This window comes from Rhinopithecus roxellana, chromosome 13 (genome assembly GCF_007565055.1).
Source record: "Rhinopithecus roxellana isolate Shanxi Qingling chromosome 13, ASM756505v1, whole genome shotgun sequence".
NCBI classification, from domain to species: domain Eukaryota; kingdom Metazoa; phylum Chordata; class Mammalia; order Primates; family Cercopithecidae; genus Rhinopithecus; species Rhinopithecus roxellana.
Window position 1 is genome coordinate 81,147,095 of NC_044561.1, and position 24,573 is coordinate 81,171,667.

Here is a 24,573-nt window from a genome sequence, read left to right on the forward strand (position 1 = left end):
CAACAACGTGGATGAATCTCAGAATAATGATGGTGAGTGGGAAAAAAAAAAAGACTACATCCCATATGATTCTACTTATATAAAATTCTAGAAAATTGTCATTAACCTACAGATCTATAGTGCCAGAAAACAGATCAGAGGTTTCCTCTTGTAGGGTGCCAGGGGCAGATTAGGAAGGGGCAATGGAGGGATTATAGGTATCCAAAGAGATTTGGAAGGTGATAGTTGTGTTTATGATCTTGATTTTTGATGATGGTTTCATATGGCAAAGCATATCAAATTGCACATTTTAATAATTGTGGTTTATGAATGTCAATTATACCTCGTTGAAGTTCTTGAAAGCATATCAAAAAGCAAAATGTCTAAATTCATTACACAGCAAACATTTCCTAAATTTCTGTTTATCGATTTTTTTTTTGTCCAACTCTTCTCTGTTTCCTACTCATATCTTGAGTGAAACAGTTATAACACTTTTATTTATTTTTTAATTTTTATTTTTTTAATTATACTTTAAGTTCTAGGGTACATGTGTACAACGTGCAGGTTTGTTACATATGTATACATGTGCCATGTTGGTGTGCTGCACACATCAACTCGTCAGCACTCAACTCGTCATTTACATCGGGTATAACTCCCAGTGCCATCCCTCCCCTCTCCCCCCTCCCCACAATAGGCTGTGAATCCATCTGGTCCTGGACTTTTTTTGGTTGGTAGGCTATTAATCATTGCCTCAATTTCAGAGCCTGCTATAGGTCTATTCAGGGATTCAGCTTCTTCCTGGTTTAGTCTTGGGAGAGTGTAAGTGTCCAGGAAATTATCCATTTCTTCTAGATTTTCTAGTTGATTTGCGTAGAGGTGTTTAGAGTATTCTCTGATGGTAGTTTGTTCTCCTGGATGATATCCCGAAGAGTGTTTTCCAACTTGGTTCCATTTTCCCCCTCACTTTCAGGCACACCAATCAGAGGTAGATTTGGTCTTTACACATAATCCCATATTTCTTGGAGGCTTTGTTCATTTATTTTTCCTCTTTTTTCTCTAGACTTCTCTTCTCACTTCATTTCATTCATTTGATCTTCAATCATTGATACTCTTTCTTCCAGTTGATCGAGTCAGTTACTGGAGCTTGTGCATTTGTCACGTAATTCTCATGTCATGGTTTTTATCTCTATCAGTTCATTTATGGCCTTCTCTGCATTGATTATTCTAATTATCCATTCTTCCATTCTTTTTTCAAGATTTTTAGTTTCTTTGCTCTGGGTACATAGTTCCTCCTTTAGCTCTGAGAAGTTTGATTGACTGAAGCCTTCTCTCAACTCGTCGAAGTCATTCTCCGTCCAGCTTTGATCCATTGCTGGCGATGAACTGTGTTCCTTTGGAGGTGGATATGCACTCTTATTTTTTGAATTTCCAGCTTTTCTGCCCTGTTTTTCCCCCATCTTTGTGGTTTTATCTGCCTTTGGTCTTTGATGATGGTGATGTACTGATGGGGTTTTGGTGTGGGTATCCTTTCTGTTTGCTAGGTTTCCTTCTAACATCAGGACCCTCAGTTGCAGGTCTGTTGGAGATTGCTTGAGGTCCACTCCAGACCCTGATTGCCTGGGTATCAGCAGCGGAGGCTGCAGAAGATAGAATATTGCTGAACAGCGAGTGTTGCTGTCTGATTCTTGCTCTGGACGCTTCGTTTCAGAGGTGTGCCCAGCCGTGTGAGGTGTGAGGTGTCGGTCTGCACCTAGTGGAGTATGTCTCCCAGTTAGGTTACTCAAGAGTCAGGGACCCACTTGAGCAGGCAGTCTGTCCATTCTCAGATCTCAGCCTCTGTGCTGGGAGACCCACTGCTCTCTTCAAAGCTGTCAGAGAGGGTCATTTACATCTGCAGAGGTTTCTGCTTCTTTTTGTTTAGCTATGCCCTGTCTCCAGAGGTGGAGTCTACAGAGGCAGGCAGGTCTCCCTGAGCTGCGGTGGGCTCCACCCAGTTCAAGCTTCCCCAGCGGCTTTGTTCACCTACTTAAACCTCAGCAATGGCGGGCACCCCTTCCCCAGCCTCACTGTTGCCTTGCAGTTAGATTGCAGACTGCTGTGCTAGCAATGAGGGAGTCTCCATGGGTGTGGGACCCTCCAGGCCAGGTGTGGGATATAATCTCCTGGTGTACTGTTTGCTAAGACCCTTGGTAAAGTGCAGTATTAGGGTGGGAGTTACCTGATTTTCCAGGTGTTGTGTGTCTCAGTTTCCCTTGGCTAGGAAAAGGGATTCCCTTCCCCCTTGTGCTTCCCAGGTGAGGCAATGCCTCGCCCTGCTTCAGCTCTCACTGGTTGGGCTGCACCAGTTGACCAGCACCGATTGTCCAGCACTCCCAGTGAGATGAACCCAGGACCTCAGTTGAAAATGCAGAAATCACCCGTCTTCTGTGTCGCTCGAGCTGGGAGCTGGAGGCTGGAGCTGTTCCTATTTGACCATCTTGCTCGGGATCAGTTATAACGCTTTTAATTCTGCCTTTTGATACTTTAGTGATTGTATTAGTCAGTTCAGGCTGCTGTAACAAAATACCCCAGGCCAAGTGGCTTAAACAACAGAAGTTTATTGTTTCACAGTTCTAGAGGCCAGAAGTCCAAGATCACTGTGCAAGCAGGGTTGGTTTCTGGTGAGGTCTTGCTGGTCAGGTTGCAGATGGCCACCTTCTTGCTGTGTCCTCACATGGCCTTTCCTCTGTGCACCTGTAGAGAAGAAAGAGAGATCTCTAGTGTCTCTTTCTCTACCAATAAGAATACCAGTCCAATCAGATTAGGGCCCTACACTTATGACTTCATTTAACTTTAATTACCTCTTTAAAGACTCTATCTGTGAATGCAGTCATATGGGGGTTAGAGCTCCAATATATGAATTTTGGGGGAAGGGGAGTCAGGCATGATTTAGTTCATAAAAGTGATATTTAGTTTTATTTTTTAAATATTTGTTCAAATATAATATGCAGTAATAATTAAATATACACAGACCTCTAGAGAGGATTATGGCCCCAGGTCTAGCTATTGTCAGGGTCCGTATTCTTAGTGACTAGGACCATGTGTCTCAAAACTTTGCTAAAAATACATATTTCTTAGCTTCAGCCCAGGCTACTGAATCAGAATCTCAAGGGGTGGCATTTTTAAACAAGTATCACAGGAGATTCTTGGGTACACTGAAGCTTGAGAGCAACTGGACTCCTTTTCCCTTTAACTGTGACTAATTATTCTTCCAGATCCTTTCTATCTTTTATACCACGGGTTGGAAAACTTTTTTCTGTAAAGGGTCAGATTATCGTTTTAGACTTTTAGGGCCATACGGTCTCAACTGTGCCATAGTAGCAAGAAAGCAACCACAGACAACAAATAAACAAATGGCATGTCTGTGTTCAATCAAATTTTATTTACAAAACAGGCAGGTGGGGCTGTGGGCCATTTAACCAGAGGTATAGTTTGTGGACTCCTGGCCTAGACAGTCTATTAATGCTACCTACTCAAGAGACAACTGTGTTGAGGTTGGTTTTATATTTTCTTGAGGTGAGAACAAGAGTTGATTCTCTGAGATTCAGATTTAGAACAGAGATTCACGGCCAAATCATCAATAAACAATTTTGAATGCAGATTTCTGTGCTCTCCTCTCATCTACTGAGTCAGAATCTCAAGAAACCAGGACTCAGGACATCCTTAGGCTCACCAATGACCCAGATGCACAGACAGTGGAAGGGATTCTGGAAGAGGATGCAGCATGACCATACTTACTTTGCTCCAGGTAAGCTGGAGTGTTGCTGCTACAACCAGCAACTTCTCCTCCGCATGGCAGACACTGCACCCATGGCCACTGCAGGGGGAATTTCTTTTTTTTTTCAATGAAATCCAAGGAAATGGGAAAACTCACCTAAAGCTCGCCTGGACCTTAGCCTTTAGGGAAAATAGAGGCCGCATGATCCTCCTTGGGAAACTTCAATGGCTCAGGAAACCAGACACAGTCCTACTGAGCTACACGCAGGCCATTCCCACCATTCCCATCCCATTTCCTCAACCTCTGTGCCATCTCTTGAGGACAGGATTCTAAGAACCAAATGGGGAACTGAAATAAGTGTGTGCTTTAGAGTCAGATAAATGAGGGTTAAAATCATAGCTCTGCCATTTTTAAGCCAAGGGAATTCAATCAACATAGAAACGTTTACTTTCCCTGAACTTCAGTTTCTCTGTTTTCAAAGCAATAAAATGGGAATAACAATAAATACCTCATAAAGTCGTTCTGAAGATTTAATGAAATAGTGGAGCTGAAACTTGACCTATCACAGACACTTGCTTGGTGTCAGCAGAGGCTGAATGGGCACAAGCATTATTTTTAGTAAACGTTTAAATTTAGAATAATTTTAGATTTATAGAAAAGTTGCAAAGATAGCACAGAATTCACCTATACCCTGAGCCCAGTTTCGTCTATTGTTCACAGTTTACGTTAGTGTGGCAAAAGTGACTCAATCAATGAACTAATATGGACACATTATTATTAACTAAAGTCCACACTTCCTTAAGGCTGCCTCAAGTGTCTTCGCTCTGTCCTATGCAGGTTCCCACATCACATTTAGTGATCTTATATCCTGAGCCTCTGGGAGACCCTGGCCATTTGTCAATCCTCTTGTTTTTCATAATCTGGACAGCCTTGAGGAGTACTGGCCAGGAATTTTGTAGAATAAATGTCCTTCAATTTGAATTTGTTAGATGTTTTTCTCATGGTCAGACGGGGGTGGTGGGTAGTATTTTTTATTTGTCTTCTTTCTGTAGTTTCCATTCAATGTTATTCAGATTCTCAGGTGATGGGCCATCTGACCCAGAATAACAAGGCCAGGAGGGAGAAACCTGTCATTATTATGGAATCAGGGCAGCCACAGGAAGGCGTAAGTGCAATAGCACTACACTGAGCTTAGATTTGCAAACAAAAAATGTAGGTCTCACTTGTTACACATGTGCTTGTTATAAAGTTAATTTGGGATTTTGTCCCAGGAATGGGTGCAAAGTAACAGCTCTTGCTAGTTCCTTAACCATAGGTAATAAGTAGTAATAAAAAGTTCTCTTTGTTCATCACCACTGAGTTGCAAAATTTGCAGGCAGTTTATATCTCTGTGTCATAAAATTTAAACAACAAGCTACTCCTTCAAGGTTAGTGAGACCTTGAAAGATCTGAGTCAGGCCATCAATAAAATATGGCAAAATGAGATCCATGTGGACAATCTGTCGTGTTCAAAAGTCTGAAATGAAATATGATCATCAAATGATACAGAAAATTTCAGCAGCTAAAATTCAGCTAGGTTACTTGAAAAAGTTGTCTGCACTGGATAGCATCTGTTATAGATGCCAGAGATACAGTTGCTATTAAATTGTGTAAAGTGTCTTTTAAGTAAAAACATCACATTTCTTTTCCACTATTATCAGGAACCAAGACATTTGCATATTATTGCAAAATGTATGCTGTCCAGAGGGTGTGTATGACAGACTTTGATGAAGCTAAAGCCAAGATCAAGGAAAACTAAATAGGAAAGATCCATTATTGACTCCCTTCAAGCACACACATAACTCCCATACATGGGAATGGCAACTGCATGTGCATATCAAAAGCTGAGTATTTGCTCAAGCTCTTAAGACTGAAAAATACAGTTTCCTCATCTGTGAAGCGAGCAGGCAGCACTAAATGGTCTCCAGGGTCCCTTCCAGATTGAAAGTCCCAGTGTCCTGTAATTCTATCATCCCAGCCTTTGATATGGAATACTCAATGAGAAATAAGCTCAAATCAGGCCTGACAGCCAAAATATAATGCAGAGAATCAGTCTTCCTACTCCTAATGCACTAACTGAATTAATGGTTTAATACATGGCTTGTCCTGACAAATTCCATTCTGTATCTGGTAGCAATACCAGCAGGGTAGGGGAAATCCTTGGAAAATGCAGCAGCAAGTGTCTATAATGAAAATGCCTGTTGAGCACAGTTTACTGTGGGCTAAGTTTAAAATCAGCCCAGATTGTTAAAGAAAAATACACACCAGGAGATTTTCCAGATTAGTTGGCTTTTTCCACACTTGAACTTTGTGAACTTGGAAGTCAGCCCAAGATCTCATAACTTGGCAACAAGGGGGTGGGGTGGGCATGGGGGACGGATTTGGAGAGTGTAGAGAGAGAGGTTTCGATTTACTCTACTTCCCCCTATCTAACACTTTTCTGATATCCAACACAGTTCCTCTTCCTTTAATAAATCAGTAATACCAAAGTCAACAAACACGGGAAAGCTGACTAAACAGCAATTGACTCTGGCCTGCTGTAGTTACTACAATGAAATGATGCCATTAACTGGCCCTGGCCCCATCCAGCTCAGCACTGAGATTTCTAATCTTACACAGCTGTGCAGCTCCTGGGCGCCTACAGCCCAGAGAGTCTGACTCAGGCCTGAAAGACGCCTCATCTTCGACTCTGCAGATCACCAAAGAGGGTCACTTAGTTTGCTTGCCCTTGCTACTCACAATGTAGCCAGGCAACATCAGCACCAGTTGGGAGCATCTGGCAGACTCTTGGGCCCCACCCCACCCCACCCAGAACTACCAAATCTCAATCTGCATATTAACTCCGCAGGTGGTTCCTATGCACACTGAATTTTGGAAAGTGCTGGCCTAGACCTTCCCTTTGCTTTCCTCTTTGGGAGAGAGAACAATGTAGCAACTTTAGGTCTTCAAGGCTTCAGTTTTCTGAAAGGGCACCAGATTATAAGCATCATAAGAAGTGGCATCCAGGCCAGGCATGGTGGCTTACGCCTGTAATCCCAGCACTTTGGGAGGCCAAGACGGGTCGATCACCTGAGGTCTGAAGTTCAGCCTGGCCAACATGATGAAACCCCATCTCTACTAAAAATACAAAAATTAGCCAGGTGTGGTGGCATGCACCTATAGTCCCAGCTACTTGGGAGGCTGAGGCAGGACAATCGCTTGAACCCAGGAGGTAGAGGTTGCAGTGAGCCAAGATCTCGCCACTGCACTACAGCCTGGGTGACAGAGCGAGACTCCATCTCAAAAAAAAAAAAAAAAGCTTCATCCAAAAAGAGAGTTTATGGTATTCTGCTCTGTGTGGCAGGTTAATTGAGACGGCCCTTTGTTGTTTGTTTGTTACCCATCCACAAGCAGACACAGAATCAGCATTTGGGGGATGCGGAGACCAGGGATGACTCCTTCCTCCTGGGAGACCTGGGATTCCAGTCTGTGCTCCATGCACAGGTGCTCCTGGGAGTGATTCTGGGTCATCAGACCAGAGAATCACACTCTCTGCTATCAGCATCCAACCTACTCGAGTCCCGACCCCACCCTGCCAGGAGAGTCCAGCAAGCCCCGACGGCCTGAGCGCAGCTAGGCTGGACATTGGAGGCAGCCCTGGGAGATGGTATGTGGCCTGTTCATGGAGAAGCTGGGTCTACCTCCTGGCTACCTCATTTAGATGTGGTTGCATTTAATCACCATTTTTTGTCATTGTTGTTCCTTGAACAGATGAACCCCCATGCTTTCACAATGCCCCTTCTAACGTATTTTCACCGTATTCTAAACCATTGCTACTTAAGAGTGCAATCCAAGGACTACAGGCCATTGGCATGCCTAGGAGCCCATCACCTCCGCAAGGCTCCTGCCCCACCTGCTCCCACTGAGTCTAAATGTGAATTTCAAAAGATCCTGCATGATTTGTGTGCACATTAAAGTGAGAAACATTGTTGTAAACAACTACTGCATACCATGAAAAGACTGTTGGAAATGTGCTCAAAGAAGAGCCCTCCTCATCCTCTCCCTAACTGTACCATAACACAGAGCTAGTGCTGAAAAGATAACAGCACATGGTGTGTCTGTGTGATTACTTGTTTCTCAAAATTTGTTATTTAGAGGAGTATTTCTTGCAGTGGGCTTCTTTTTGACTTTATTTTGACCCACTAGTTCAGTACTGGTCCCAGTTCCCAAATAGTTTGTTTTTTATTGGTGAGATGGGGTGGTGGATCACTGAATTAACTGATGTCCATCTGCAACTAAGAAACTGGGTGGGTTCAGAGCCCTTCCTCTCACTGACTGCTTAACTTCTGTCCTCTACATTGTTGCTGTCCTTTTATGATGCTTTTCCTTGCTTCCTAGGCATGGTTCCTATATTACGTCCATCCTCAACCCTGTCTCTTCCTGGCCTTACTCAGCTTAATTCCAGAGCATGATTTATAAAATATCAGTCTAAATAACATACTAAATTTTATATATAAAATGATAGTCTCTAGAAATATGTCCAAGTCAGGTGTTTCTATGACATTTCTGGAGCCAAAAGCAAAATACTAAACACAGTTAAAAAGGAAACCTCACTTCTTCCATTAGTAATACCCAAACAGTGACATATTCAATGCCTGCTAAATTCTGAAACCTGGAAAAATGCAGCATTGATGTGACTTACCACTAGAAGCAATTAATAAGATTATAATGACTTACCAAAAGTTACCCTTTATGATTATGAATCTTTGTACATTGATGTCAGCGTTTCAACAATGTGACTTGTCTCTTGAGGACAGGAATCATAATTTAAAGTCATTCACCTTCCTAGTGCCAAGCAGTGCCCAGGATCCCATAGAGTGATGGCTGTGCTGGGAATGATGGTGCCAGTGATCACCAGGATGGAGATTTTGCCATTTTCAAGATGGGTTCAACCCTTTCAGGATGTAGATTTTATCTTGTAGTTATTCTGTTTTCCAGAAAGAATTAAGTTTAGAAGCAACTGTAAGAATAGGAAGTCTAGCAAAAAGACTCTTGGGTCCTTCAAGAATGATTCCTCTGCTACAAAAAGGTTCTTCCCCTTTAGAAAGGAGAGCATGGGGCCAGGCACAGTGGCCCACACCTGTAATCCCAGCACTTTGGGAGGCTGAGGCGAGAGGATCACTTGAGGTTGGGAGTTCGAGACCAGCCTGGCCAACATGGTGAAACCCCTTCTCCAATAAAAATGCAAAAAATAGTCGGGCATGTTGGTGTGCACCTGTAATCCCCACTACTTGGGAGGCTGAGGCAGGAGAATCACTTGAACCTGGGAGTTGGAGGTTGCAGTGAGCTGAGATCATGCCTCTGCACTCCAGCCTGGGTGACAGAGCAAGACTCTGTCTGAAAAAAAGAAAAAGAAAAAGAAAGGAGAGCACTGGAGAACCTAAATTTTGGGTTTAATATAATTTCATCAACCATCATTTGAAAAAAGACTCCAGGTTCTCCAAAATGTAGCCAGGCATCAGCAACATCAGCACCACCTGTGAGCACATTAGAAAGGCAGACCCTTGGAAAACAGTTCTCCAACCTGCAGCAAATCCTGCTCTCTCCTTCTCCTTTAAAATGTAATATTTCCCTATAGACATTAGTCATATGTATCTATTTGGAAAATGAATTTATACCTAGAGCAAGGAGGTTAGCTTCAAAGTAAAGCCAGGAAGAGAAGGGGTTGAGGATGGATGTAATGGAGAAACCATGCCTAGGCAGGGAGGAAAAGCATCATAAAAGGACAGCAACAATGTACAGGAGAGAAGTTAAGCAGTCCATGAGAGGAAGGGCTCTGAACCCAGCCAGTTACTTAGCTACAGATAGATGTCAGTTAATTCCATGATCAACCACCCCCATCTCACCAATAAAAACCAGACTCTTTGGGAACTGGGACCAGTAATGAACTAGTGAGTCAAAATAAAGCCAATAGGTACCCATGCTTTCCCTTGCAGCTTCAATTCTAGCCACCACTCATACTTAACAATCAAAGTTTCATGAACTCACCTCTTTGAGCCTTTGTGTCTGATGCTAAGTCTAAAAAGAGTACCTTCTTCCTGCCTGACCCAACCTCCACTCATGCTCGAGGCCACTACTTTCCACAGTGAGTTTTTGCTGATATTCACACCTGCAAGGCTCCCTTGTGGTAGCCTGTGTTCACTCCTGTTGGAACTTATGAAATTATCTCTTTACTTGTCCTCTTCCTATCTCAACTGTTATCTCCTGAAACATAGAAGTAATTTTGTTTGGTTAATTTGTGCCTCACGTATTGCTAGGATATGTTAGATACCCAATACATATGTATCTAATCAACTCATGAATACTCTATGATACTTATTGATCAGTATTCTTAAATACCACCAGGTTCTCAAAAAGTGGCTCCTGCATGAAAAGAAATTATTTTCTAAATTACTGTTTCATATTTGTCTTTACATCCATCACTTATTCCTACTCTAAAGAAAAGGGGAAAGAAGCCTTGTTATAGCCACAGTTTCCTGTTCTCACTCATAAAATGTTCATTTTATGTTGCTGTTGGGATGTAGGTGGTTTGTGCAGGAACTTGGGGTGATAGAGGAAAGCCAGATGCAATGACTTTTTGGTCCTTTCCAAACTCCAGAAGATGTCTTCAGACATTTCTTTTTCTCCCTCTCTTTTCAAAATTAGGTGGGACCTTCTAGGTGCCACCACAATCCATCTCTACACTAATGATATTTATCTAGCTGCGGACACAAACTTTCAAACCTTCTCTTGACTCCTCACCCAGATCTGCCAGGAAAGCTCAGAATGGAGCAGCAGGAGGGGTGGAGAAGCACACTTCGTGCTTAGAGCATCTCTTTTCCTTCCCTCAAACTTCTACTCTCCCACTACTGTATTTTTCTAATACTGTCTACTTTTCATCATGGTTGAGAAGCTACTGAACAGGTGTTTCCTAAATTCTAGAACTAGTGCCTGATTAATGAGCAAATTATTACAAAACAGTATACAACCTCCAGATGAAAAGCTTAATTGCAGAGTATTATGTCAGGACCTTAGAATTCATAGCATGTAATATGTACCCTATTCTATTGCTGCTGTCTAACCACTTCCACAATTTCTGCAGAAATTAGATAATTGTCTTTTTAAACTATAATTGTCTCAAAGGGAAAAAGAAAACTGTCATGACAGTGCAGTCCTTCCAAATAGAACTTCGTGATCAGTTAATTGACTTGGAGGCATCTTAAAGAAAATTTTAAGATCACCTAATCAAATCATCCATTTTCTAATTAGGTAAAGTGAAGCCCACAGAGGCTTTGGGGATTGCCCAAAGGCCAAGACTTGAGTCTCACAACATTTAATCTAATCTGGCATTCATCTCAGTAGTAGCTCTCAAAGTATGCTCCACAGACCAGTAGCCTCAGTATAACCTCGGGACTTATTAGAAATGCAGACTCTCCACCCCATCCAGACCTATTGGATCAGGGCCTATTGTGGTCAGGCCTAGCAATCTGTGTTTTCACTGGCTCTCTAGGGTGTTAAGATGCACCCTCGGTTTGAGAACCAGTGCAGATGCACTACACACCATCCAAACATTGCTCAAAAGTAATGGGTAAGTCTTCTGACTCCAAGATCGTGTTGACCAGGGAGTGGGGTGGAGAGAAATATTCTGATAGCCAAAGGAAAGGTGATCCAACAAGAATAAAGATACAAAATAAGAAGGAAAAGTAGGCTCAGGACTCCAGTTGGAATGCCTGTTGAAGTAGCAGCAAGATCCCTGCTTAGCCTTAGGTATGAAATAGTGACTTTTCCCTTTCAGAAAATAGAACATGAGAGGATGGAGGAAGATAAAGAACTAGTTTCCCTTCCCAATCACTTCCTTAGCTCCAGAAAGTTTGCCTCCTAAGGAATGTAATCAGGAAATAAGATCCCAGTAGGATGTGGAGTAAGTTCTTTCTTCCACAAATCACCTGACAGTTTCCAAAGTCATTAGTCAGCATTTTCAATTCCACTCCTCCCACGTGTGGGGCTCAATCTCTCCTTCCTTTACACAGTGGAGAGCATGGCTTTCTTCCTGCGGCCCAGTGTCGCCAGGCTTATGTCTTCACAGCTCATTTCCAAGGAGATGGGGAATCTTACCTCATAGCTTTTGGCTTTCAAAATGCATGAGAAAACCCTTGTGGGTCTAGCTTGGTTATTCTGCTACAGCGTGGACTATGTTCCACAGACAGACAGAAGAGACACTATGATTAACCAGGTCTGCATCACAGAACTATGCTCTAAGCAACAAAAAGGTCACTGAAATTAGGGATCCCCACCAGTGACCCATGACAAAAATGAGTGGAAGATTGGTGTTCCCAGTGGAAATAGTGGAGAGATGGCTGCTATGTCCCTTCTCCCAGCATTGGCCTTACAGAGCCTCAGAGCAATGATATATCCTGATGATGTATCATTGATAACTAATGACTTTCTAGTTATCATGGATGATGATAAACTAACTTTTGTTATTAAACATTTTGCCATCACAGGACCCATTTATGTGGTTAACAGATTAGAGAAGGTGTGACACCGGGGGATTTGAGGGGGATGCAGTTCTTGGTGAAATTAAAACAGCAGATTATGGTAACCCAAAGTCCAAACACAGACATGACCCATGCTAGTTCAGAACAGAGATTCAGGAACCAAAGGCCACACTATTCAATCTTGCTTCTATCTTATTCTATCAGGCTAAACCTTGAGGTGACAGTAGAAAGAGTATTATCCCTTCCATAAATCTTACCAAGGAGAAAGCTAACACCCAGAGGACTTTACTAACACTATTAATAGTAACAGAGCTGCCCCAGATCCTAGTTCAATGCCCTTACAATGATATCAGATTGATTTTACACAAGAAAAAAGAAAGATAATCAGGCTTTCAAGGTAAGACCATCCTGGATGCTCATATACATTCTGATGATCACAGAAATAAGCAGAAAGGTGGTCAAATATATGAATATTGTCATTTATATGTTAGGGAACCAGAGGTGAATGTGTATCATATACTATGCTTTCTTTCTCCAAGTGAATTTTCTAATTAGAGTTCAAGTATGGTTCAACTGGGGATGGAGGGACTAAAATATGGAACTTTTATGGATCTGCTCCTGTGTCTTATTTTATATCAAATTCTTGACCATTCTCATGAGTTTAGATCTGATTTATGATGACTTAGGAAATTGCATATAGATCCAACACTGCTGAAATAATGTGACCATCTGAAAATGAAGGTGAGGAAAGAGTCTTAATCCACTCCAGGAGGTAATTTAAAATCTGAGGGGAAAAATAGATAAAACATGAAGGAGACCAGCAGCAAAATAAAACCTGGCAATGCTGTTCCTGATTGAGAAGCTAGGGAGTGGAGAAGCAGCAAGCTGTGCACAGTTGGAAAATTCAGGGAGTGATCATTTCAGTGGCCAGTTTTTGAACATGTCAGTTTAATTATTATGCATCATAGTTGACAGCAATGCATATGGAACCAATTACAGCACATGTTAAAATCAATTATTGCATATTTCAGCTATCCTAAACACTGGAAAAAGCGTTCTATGCATTGCTGCAGATTTCAACTCCACTAATCATTTTTACTATCATGGTTCAACAAGAAAAGGAAATATATATGTGTGTGTGTGTGTGTGTATGTATTTGTATAAAAGTATACATATATATCTATACTGAGAAAAACACGTTTCACAACTAACATCAAAGGCAAAGCACAGAAACAGTAGCAATAGATAGAAAAGTTTCAAACGTTTGTTCTTACAGAAGTCTAATCTTCCATCCTGCTTTTTCGAAGAGAAATAACAAAAAATAAAATTCCTTGCTATCTCCCAAGCACTGTTTTGATCAATTTAATCCACTTTGGCCTCTTTACCAGCAATGAGGTCCATTCTCAGCTGCTGTCTACTGGCTATTTTGGTCTAAAATGTTTGCCTTTATTGTTTACCCTGTTTCTGTGGCCTTTTCTCCCCCTTCAGATTTCTAACTCAAAAATTCTCCTTCAAAGTTCACAGCTTATTCATTTTCTGTTTACTTTTATATGCACCAACAAATAACTGGGTTATTGAAAAATGAAGGTGAGGAGGAGGAGGAGAAGGAAGGTGAAAAAAGTGAAGGTGGATGGCATTTGCCATTCCTCGGAGATTTGCACATTTGCTGGTTGTATTAAATCAGCAGCCTGTATGGTGTAGTGAGCTCCAAAATACGTTTCCTGTGAAGAAGGCTTATATTCTGAAAATTTGGATTTCTACTTCCTCTTCACCATGCATAACAAAAGTGAGCTGCAGAAAATCCATTGTCTGAACTGCACTGAAGGCTTGGGGACACACACTGGTGTCCCATGGTGATAATTTATCTATGCAAATCCTCCTGTCCTGAGATGAGGCAGGAGCTCCAAGGTGACTGAGCATTCCAAAAAAAGCCACACGCCTCACAAAACTTGGCTCCAGGGAGCAGGTGGGTGTGGATCCCGGGAAAAGGATCAGTGGTGTCTGAGTCAAGAAGAACCCAGTGGTCCAAGCAAGAGCAAAGAAAAACAGCCCATGTGGTTTAGTCAAGAGAGCGCCGGGCGGGATGTTGGGAATGCTGACTTCTCTGCTCAGCAGCTTGCCCAGCTGGGGCAAGGTACTCAATGCCTCGTTGTCCTCCAGACTGTCACCTGGCAATGAGGGAAGTGTATCAAAGAGAGAACGAGGCCTCTGAATTGCTTCAGGGCCCATAAAAGGAGGACTGCTCCATTTTAAAGTTTTTGAGGATCACGGTGGGAACCATTTATGCTTGTTTGTTCTGTGACTAAACGATGGACCCCAACTTGTGCCAGCTGCCCTTTCTTCCTTCCTTCCTTTCTTCCTTCCTTTCTTCCTTCCTTCCTTCTTTCCTTCCTTTCTTCCTTCCTTCCTTCACTTAAGAAGTACTTATTTTGAACTAGCCCTAGAGATACCCATTCTCCTCTAGTGGAGGTGATAGATTACCAGCGAAGACAAGTGCATCAATAACCACATGGACATTAAGGGAAGTAAAACAAGACCCAGGCCCCTGGGTTGTGTTTCAGATAAAGGGAGAATCTGCACTATACTGTACACATGCCTGTGATCTGCCACAAAGGGAGTATGGTGGGAAATGGAGGAGAAGGAATCCAACATTGCCCCTTCCCAAGAATTTGATGAACTCTTAAGTCTGCATTGTGATTCAAATGATTTAAAGGGTATCTTGTGTTCCATTCAATAAGGGGGGACCTAGGCTATGTGAGCTGAATAGGAAAATCTGCTAGTGGCCATTTGTGAGTTGGAGGACAAAGCTCAGACAGTTTGGGAGGAAGGAGTTTCATCAGTCAGGGTCCCAGAAGAATATGGAATTCACCCATATGGTTCAAATGTAGAAACACTGTCCAAGGGGCAGCAGACGGAATGTAGGCAGAGTGAACCAACAAGGGTTGGGAGGCCCCCAGAGACGAACAGCAGCTTGGAGCAATTTGGATCTATTACTGCCCTAGGAGACACTAGGAGCTAAGGAAGAGGGCTGCACGGGGGAGCACCCACCAGAAGGGAAGGGTGCAGCTGCTACTGGAACTGTGATCCCAAGGCAGGGAGGGAGTGGAGGGAGAAATGCCCCATCTCTCTTCTGTTTGCTGATGGTCTTCGACAGAGCCCAGATGTGGCAGTCAAGCAGATCAGTTCCTCAGCAAAGAAAAACGTATGTTTATATGGCTGGAAGTGGCCAGAACAAGGGCTCCAGCAGCCCCAGAACATGCCCGGTTGCCCAGGGTTCAGGGACCATTATCTCAATGTATGTGTAACCAAATCTGACACTCAAATTGGGATGCTCTAGAACATAATTCACCCCAGCAAAGGTGTGCAAGGAGAGTGCAAGACAGGCCAGCACTAGATGAAGAGACCTAGGAGCAGTGGTGTAGAGCATCATGTCCCCAGCATGCTTTGGGCAGGCTTATGTGGTCAGGGAGGGAGGCTTGGGAGAGAACCTCAGAAAAGTTGAGAAAAGTCCTAGAAGGCTTTACTAAAGCATTTGTACTTGATTCTAAAGCAATGAAAACAAGCTTTTAAGATGAGCCCACTCACTTCACCTCTCTGTTCAGAAACACACAAGTGCTTTTGACCCCAGTGGGTTCAATAACAAGCTTGTGAGTAGATGCAAGTGGCTTCTATAAGTCAAAGCTCATCAGAAAAGCCATCAGTAGTTTCATGTAGTTAAGAGCATGGGTTCTAGCCTTGGGTACACCACTTACCAGCTGTGTGACCTTGGGCAAGTTACAGACAGTTCCTCAGTTTCCTCGTCTGTAAAATGGTGATAAAAATGGCACTGACTTCATTAGATTGCTTGAGGAGTAAATGAGCTCATATTTGAAAAGATCTGAGAACAATAATTAGTATCCATCTTCATAGCAGCCACATATAATGCATAATAGTTACAAATTCAAAAGAGATATTATTGTAACACTTACCAACTGACCAAGAACATTGAAAACATACCCCTGAAGAGCATTCATAAAGAGCTTTCAGCTATAAATAAGAATCAAGAAAATATTACTGGTCCTAGGCTGCCAGCTCATCAAAATTGTCCCAGACAAGACCACAGAGCAGAACAGACATCTGAGGGTTTTTTGCATATACTCCCTTATGACAGAGAGAATGGCCACATACAGTCTAATGCTGAACGTGCACACGTTGTGAATATTTCCAGACCTACAAAGCTTCTAGGTGGCATGTCACAGCATTCTAGAGGCAAGCTGTCAGTGTCACAACACAGAACTTTGTGAAGGCATCTCAGAGCCAGAGGAGTAAACAGCGGAGACCAGCTCCCAGGTCATCTGCCTGTAACCCTCACTGTTGCTAAAATATTCCAACAAATTACTCTTACCATCCCATCTGATTCACTTGGTATAAGCAGAAAGTGCAGACACCCATGTGTGGTCTGAACCACATGACCCTTCAAATAAAAAATATAAAATATGTCATTGTATTTCCCCAATCCTCTGCAAAAGAAAATGCAATTTTTTTTCTCTTTTTCATTTTTCTGTTGACGTTCATAGCTCTACAGTTAACATTTGGTCTTCTAAAATGTCTGATATAGAGGTATCAGAGGTTTAGGCAACTGAAAAAGCGGAAGCATAAGGAAGGTGTTTCATAGTTTATCAAACCGTGAGTACTGATACCTCATTAATTTTTAATGCTTCCTTCAACCAAGGCGAGGCAGCGTTTTCCTTCAGCAATCTTAATGATGCAAGGCCTGCCACTCACACAGGTGCTAATGGCAAAGTAATTTTGAGGTTTCTGGATGAGACAAACATTCCACATTTGTAGAACAAACATTCAGGAGGGATCCAATGTCAATGTTTCCTACGGATTTTTATTTAATAGCTCTGCTGCCTGGCCTGCTGGGATGCTCTCAGGAAGGGACACTGTTGTCCAGTCAGTCCTCACTGAATCACCCATGCCCACTATAGCTCAGACATGCTCACATTGTCCTCACTCCTCACCACACCCTGGAGAGGGCATCTTTCCTCCACATGCTGTTCAAAAATCAACACAGCAGAAGAGGAGCCACAAGATACCAGGACCGACCCAGAAAGTCTCTGCAGCATTATTAAGGCAAGGGTGCTCCAGAACAGTTGTTCTTAAAATGCAATTCTGCAGTTCACACAGGAACTTGTTAGAAATGCAAATTCTCAGGCTCTACCCCAGACCTTCTGAACCAGAAACACTGGCGATGGAACCTCCCTATCTGTACATCAACAAGCACCCCCCCCCCCAACACCCGGCAACAAGTGATCCGATGCCTACTGAGCCAACCAATCAAAAATTACACAAATGCAAATGTGGTTTTGTGTAAGCAAGGTTAGTACTTTATCTGCATGGCGAAACCCTACAACACATAGGTCACATCTGTTGCTCAATCTAGAGAGAAGGGACCTAGGGTCCAAATGTCAGTAGAGGCTTCAGGACATTGAGGAACTGCCCTTGCCATTATGTGGAAAGAGAGAAAAGGTGAAGACTACCCCTGCTCCCTCACCCAGCAAAACCAAAATGCTCTAAAGGGTATAACTTAACAGAGCCATTTAATGATCAGAAAGGGGCTTCCTTTGTCAGTCAGAAGGAAGGAGGTAAAAGGAAGCAGCACATTCTGCAGTGAGGGAGAGAAAGCCCTTTTGGCAATCTAGTGCAAGCCCAGTTAGAGCATGGTTTTGGAGCCTCTGCACGGTGGGTCTGGGACCACAGTCTTTGGGATGATGTGACACTCCCTCAACAACCTGGCAGACCACAATGACAAGAAGGGTGGTGATAGATGATACTGGATCAATTACTTGGATTCCACGACTTAAGTAGGAGGAACTTAAATGAGAGCTAGAACTCCAGCCACCATGCTATGCAGGAAAAGGAATAGAAAAACAGCTTATGATTTTTGCTTCCTGGCTGGGAAAGGGTCTGCTATGCAAGCAATAAAGTGGTTTGACCTGCTTGTTTTGACACCATGTATGCAAAGCTTAGTCTGTCTTGAGGATTTTAGAACACTGCGCCTAGAATTTTATAGCCTCATGTTCTATCACAATTCCAAAAAGACATCTGCATGAAAACAAGAGGTTTGGAATCTATTTAACAGAGCTACAGTCCTGATGTAGAGAAGAAATAATATTCAGATGGCATCCTCTGTCTATCCATGGTGGCTCAATACCTGCCTTCAGCCTTCTAGGGACTTTTCCTTGCACTTCCTACGTAAACTCTTCCTTTAGCCAAGCCAGCTGCCCTCACTGTCACAGCCTCCAGTGTTCAACACTTCCTAACTCTATGCTTTGGCCTATCATGCCCTCTAGGCTGAGTGCTGCCTCAACTCCCTCTCTGGTTGCTTGCTCTCAGGACTCTCTTACTCCTCTGCATCTTCACTGTTCAGTTTCCCTCTCTCTGACTTTTCCCTTCTTTTTGTGTGTTCATAATGCTCTGCCCTGTGCTGTGCACTTGGACTGGCACAGGAAGTAACCCTTGTGAAATCCGTGCAGGCGACCAGGTATACAGGTTTGGCCCTCAAAGCAGTCGATTTGTACATAACCAGTTATTTACATTTCAATTCCCAAATTTTACCAAGGCAAATTGCTGAAATTAAAGTAATATCTGTTTACAATGGCTTTAAAAAGGATTTTTTTTCTTTCAAGTATTTGCCAGATTAGAAACACACAACCTATGTTTCAGAAAACTGAGGCACAACAGGTGTGGAAAGAGCCCAGCAGTGCTTGCCACTCTCTTAGACTGAGAAGTGAGGTGGGCTCTTCCTGCAGAGGGTAGAAAAACGGGGTGAAGTAAAGGAAAGGTAACAAGATTGAGTCCACCCATTCTATCCATCTGTATCAGTTCATTTTCACAGTGCTGATAAAGACATACCCAAAACTGGGAACAAAAAGAGCTTTAATTGGACTTACAGTTCCAGAGGGCTGTAGGCAGGAGACAAAAGGCACTTCTTATGTGGCAGCGGCAAGAGAAAAATGAGGACGAAACAAAAGCAGAAACCCCTGATAAATCCATAAGATCTCGTGAGACTTATTCACTATCACAAGAATAGCAAGGAAAAGACTGGCCCCCATGATTCAGTTACCTCCCCCTGGGTCCCTCCCACAACATGTGGGAATTCTGGGAGAAACAATTTAAGTTGAGATTTGTGTGAGGACACAGTCAAACCATATCACCATCCATCCATCCATTCATCCATCTATCTAATCATCCATCCATCTATCCATCCATCCATCCATCTATCCATCCATTCATCCACCATTCATTCATCTGTCATCCATCTATCCATCCATCCACCCGTTCATCCATTCATTCATCTATCCATCCACCTTTCCCTTCATTCATCAATCTATCTATAGATCCATCCATCCATATATTTACATATGTCTATCTACATATTGTTATAAAATTATATTACATATTATAAAATTATACTAATATACTATTATTAGGATATAGTTTCAATGGTTATAACAAAAAAAAACCCGTACCAATGGTGACTTAAACAAGATAAGATTTCTTTCTCGCTTGCTTAAATACATAGGCTTAGGCAATTCTGAACTGATGTGGTGGCTCAACAGCATCAAGGACTCAACTTCCTTAGTTCTCTCTTTGCTGTCCTCAATGATTAGATTGCACCTCCTGGTCTCATGTGGCTACTTCAGCACCCACTGCCATGTGCAGAGCACAAGGGACAGAAGGAAAGATATGTGCAGGACTGAGAGGTGATATCCACCATCGCCATTCACATACCTCTGACTGTAAGTTTAGCATGTGGCCACCAGCACTTTAAAGGTTCCTCTGGACAAGGGACCGCACTCAGTATACACTCAGATAAACTATTACTAAAGGAAGAAGGATGAAAGGGATATTGGATACCTGTATCTCTGCTGTACTGGCTATCCTGATTTAACAATGTAGAAATTCCTAAATTATAAAAGATATTCACAGTTATACAAAATTATTTTCCACAGAAAGCACTAACGTGTATGGGCTGTTTGCCATCGTGTGCCATCTGTCACTCCAGCTTCCCATTGCCATTGTCATCTTGACTGGGCCCTACCACAGCACACCATTTCTGGGTGGAGATTAAGTTCATAGACTGTTAAACTTTCCTCTATGTTTGTAAACTTATTTTATAGAGTGGGATTTATTATAAATGTCATGCAATTTTATTATAAAATAATTCAAAAATGCAAATAAGCAAACAGAAGGAGAGGAGAAGGAGAACAAAAAAGAAGAAGGAAAAGAAAGAAAAGCATTTTGTGGTTCTATCCCACAGAGATCATGATTTGTAATTATTTGGTGTACATCACTTTATTTATTATTTCTCCACCAAAATAAAATTACAAAGTATATATGACCTTGGAACTTAGTCACCCCCTACTTAACACATACACTTAATAGTACAGTATAAATTTGGTTCTATCTGAATACAACAACATTTCTGCAGGAAATTTGCTAATATCTATTACAATATACCACTGTAAAGATGTTTTTAAATTAATCTAACTATTGTTGAAGATGAAAGTTTTACCACTGAAAACAATAAACAAATTCTGTGGAAATACAGAGCTAAAGCAATGGAAAAACTACGTTATCAGCATTTATGCTTTGAAATCTTAGATTCTTTGGGCAGTCAGTAAGCAAAAAGAGGACAAGAGAACTGGAATCAGTGTTTTATCAGCAAGATCATATTTGCAAAACTATCTTATGAACAAGGGTAAGTGGAGAGGTTCATTCCTTTCAAGAGAAAGAATTCTAGAATACATTCCATTACCAATATTCATCCCTATGTGAAGATGATCAAAAATATGTACATTGAAAAAAAGAAAAAGAGGATAAAAGATTGTACTGATGTCCCAAAGAGAACAGATTGCTCTATTGTAGCTGATGTTTTCCTCTTTCCCTATAATCAAGCATCAAAGGCCCTAACAGACAATGGCTAAGTTGTCCCAGATGGCGGCACACACATATGGGAAAAGAAGACCGGTGCATGACTGTGCTGATGGGGATAGGACACATTTCCTAAATGTCTATCCAGGAGTACAAGGCAGGCCTGGCCAGACCAAGGCTACAGACACATCGAAAGAATTGGAAACCTGACAGTTCACCAACCGAGGAAGCCTATTTGGGTGCCAGTCATACAAGCAGCATGCGTAGGTTGCCTCTTGTCTGCAACAGCATCTCGTACTCATTAGCCCACTGGAGCCTCGTGCTTCCAGGGCAAATGTGAAATAAATTAAACCGACAGGGTCCTGCTTTGCAAGAATTTATGTCGTCTTTTTTTTTTTTTTCATGGCCATATTGGGTCCCGAAAAGGGCTTCCTCCTCCAACCCTAGCCCCAGCTTGCATCCTGGCCAGGTAACCTAACATTTATAAAATACCTCATTCTCCACATTTAGCTGGAGAGACAAATCCTTGAAGATATTAGAGATATGTTTTGCTTAAAAGCAAATTCTGATATATAAGATATAAGCATGGGGTAACTTTTTATTCTACAAAATAATTCTGAACTTGTAGAAGAATTTCTCAGACAATTCTCAGTGAGCTTTTTAAGTAAGAGGCAATTTACAAAACCATTCATACTCAACTTTTTTCTGAGAATTCATCTATTGTGTAAAGTTAAGTACAACCACATTGTTAGAGTAATCATAATTAGATCGGTTATTTCATACAATAAAAGCCACTAGTAACATTGTGTCTTATGGTTGACAAAGCACTTTCATAACTATGATCTTTCATAACTATGACCCTACAACAACCTCCAGTGAGGTAGTAATTACTATTCTCTCTGACACACTAATGAAGACAACTGAAGCTCAGAGAGGTTGAGTAAATTTTTAAGAATACACAGCTAGTGGATGGTAGAAATGGGGCCAGAATCCATTTCTTCTGACTTAACCATACTTTCCTCTCATTTCAACTCTTGTGGTATAGAACCAGGATGACCACGTGTCCCAATTTTCCTGGTATCACCCCTGTTTAAGCCTTTTCCACAGAATATATTTATTAAGAATGTTTTCTTTTATTCTCAAAAGTGACCCTATTTGTATGATAAATGACAGAACAGTCTTTTATGCTCCATATTTTACAGGCTTTAAGATTTCTTGTGATGCCACATAGGGATGGAGAACAGGGAAAGAGGTATAAAGACCAAGTAGGCTCAAGAATCCTTAATTGCATTTCAACTGCAGTACTCATACCATTATCTGTTTTTGTATATTTGTTCTGTTTTTAAACAAAATGGAAGACGGATACTACTCCTTTAAAAGGTTGTAAAGCCTTTTATCCATAAAAATAGTAGCAGATGTAAGACTATGGAATACACATCATTAGTACAATCTAACCACTACAGGTGGAAAATAATGGATTCTAATACCAACATTGAGAGACTTATATGTTCAACAAAACAAAGCATAGGCTATCATATCACTTAAGACTGGTGGTTGCTATTAACTGAAAATCCAATTCACTGATTTAATTAAAAAGTAAAGAGAAAAAATAATGACAGTATTGACTCACATAGCTAAAAAGTCTGGGACTAGATCCAGATGCTCCAAGCTGTCATTAGAAGTTGGTTTCTCCATGTTTCACGTCTGCCTTACACTCTAATGGATCCATTCTCAAGATTTCTACTGCTCCCTGAGAGTGCAGGGTTTATATAGTGTCAGCAATCTCAGCAAAATGCTTTGCGTCTGCCTGATTGGTCTTCCTGTCTCCATTCAAAGCAATCAGGACAGCCAAGTGAAAGCAATGCTCAGATTGGCCCATAGGAATTGCCATCCACATTCTGCACCTGGAGGTGGGATCGGCCCAAAGTGCGTGTCAGGAGAGTAGAGGAAGACAGATTACACCAAGAATGAAAGAGGGGAAATCATTATAAACCATTTAGATACTAAAAGGGGGAAAATGTATACTATACCGTACTCTCACATACTACAAATAACTCCACGCTGGTAAACTAGATAACTTAGATAAAAACAAGGTGATGTTGCGTTTTGGAGGTGAAGATTCCATCCTTCCTTTTGCACCCATATCCTAGATTCTTGGGGTAATCTGTCTTCCTCTGGTCTCCTTATAAGTGAGAACATGTGGTAGTATTTGACTTTCTGTTATTTGATTTAAGATAATGATCTCTAGTTCCACCCATGTTGCTGCAAAAGACGTGATTTCACTCTTTTTTATGGCTGAGTAGCATTCCATGGAATATATTTATATACTACCACATGTTTTCACTTATAAATGGGGCCTAAAAAAAGGTGTACATATGGACATAAAGTGTGGAATAATAAATATTGAATACTTGGAAGGGAGGAAGAGTAGGAAGAGGGTGAGGGATGAGAAATTACTTAAGGGGTACAAACGACACTGTTTGGTTCAGGCTTTACCACTATGCAAAATATCCGTGTAACAAAACTGTGCTTGTACTCCCTAAATTTACACAAATAGAAAAAAGGAAAAAAGAACTCAAAAGGAGATAAATAGTCTACTATATTTACGTAGCTATTTCTGTTTATCTTCTTTTATTTTTGAAGTTCCAAGTTCCATCTCTTATCATTTCCCTTCTGTCTGAAGAATTTTTTAAGCAATTCTTTTGGCACAGATCTGATGGCAATAAACTCTCTTAGTTTTCCTTCATTTGACTATGTCTTTGGTAATCCTTCATTCCTGAAGGAATTTTTTGTTGAATATAAAATCCTGGTTTGATAATACTTTTCTTTCAGCATTTGAAAACTTATATCACTTCCTTCTGGTCTTCATGGTTTCTCAAGTATCCCAGTACTTAATGCATCATTTTGCCCTGGCTGTTTTCCAGGTTTTTCTTTGTCTTTTGTATTTAGAACTTTAATGTATCTGGGCATTGATTTATTTGGGTTTATTATGTGTTGGGTTTACTCAGCTTCTTCAATCTTTCCCTTTGTCTCTTTTACCAATGTGAAAAGTTTTCACTCATTGTTTTTTCAAATATTTTTCTACACCAGACTCTTTCTCCTGTCTTTTTGGACTCTGATGACATGAATATTAGACTTTTCATTATTGTCCCACAGCCCATGAGGTTCTTTTTTTTTCTTCTCTCAAATTTTCTATGTTGTTCAGATTAGATAATCTTTTTTGTCTATCTTCAATTTTACCAACTTTTCTCTTTCTTCTCCTTACTGCTATTAAGCCCTTTTATTGAGTTTAGGTCTTCTTACAGCTTCTATTTGTTTGCTGAGACTTTCTATTTTTCCTCTTATTTCAACAGTGTTCACAAT

General features: G+C 41.4%; 1 long non-coding RNA gene across 1 annotated transcript; it reads right to left on the reverse strand.

The window, feature by feature from the left end:
* Nucleotides 1–2,556: 2,556 nt before the first annotated feature.
* Nucleotides 2,557–23,035, reverse strand: LOC104666936. Its single transcript, XR_748617.1, has 4 exons — nt 22,841–23,035; nt 8,492–8,741; nt 3,757–3,835; nt 2,557–2,712 (listed from the first exon to the last, which is right to left on the reverse strand). It is a non-coding gene; the product is annotated as an uncharacterized LOC104666936 (long non-coding RNA).
* Nucleotides 23,036–24,573: the final 1,538 nt, after the last annotated feature.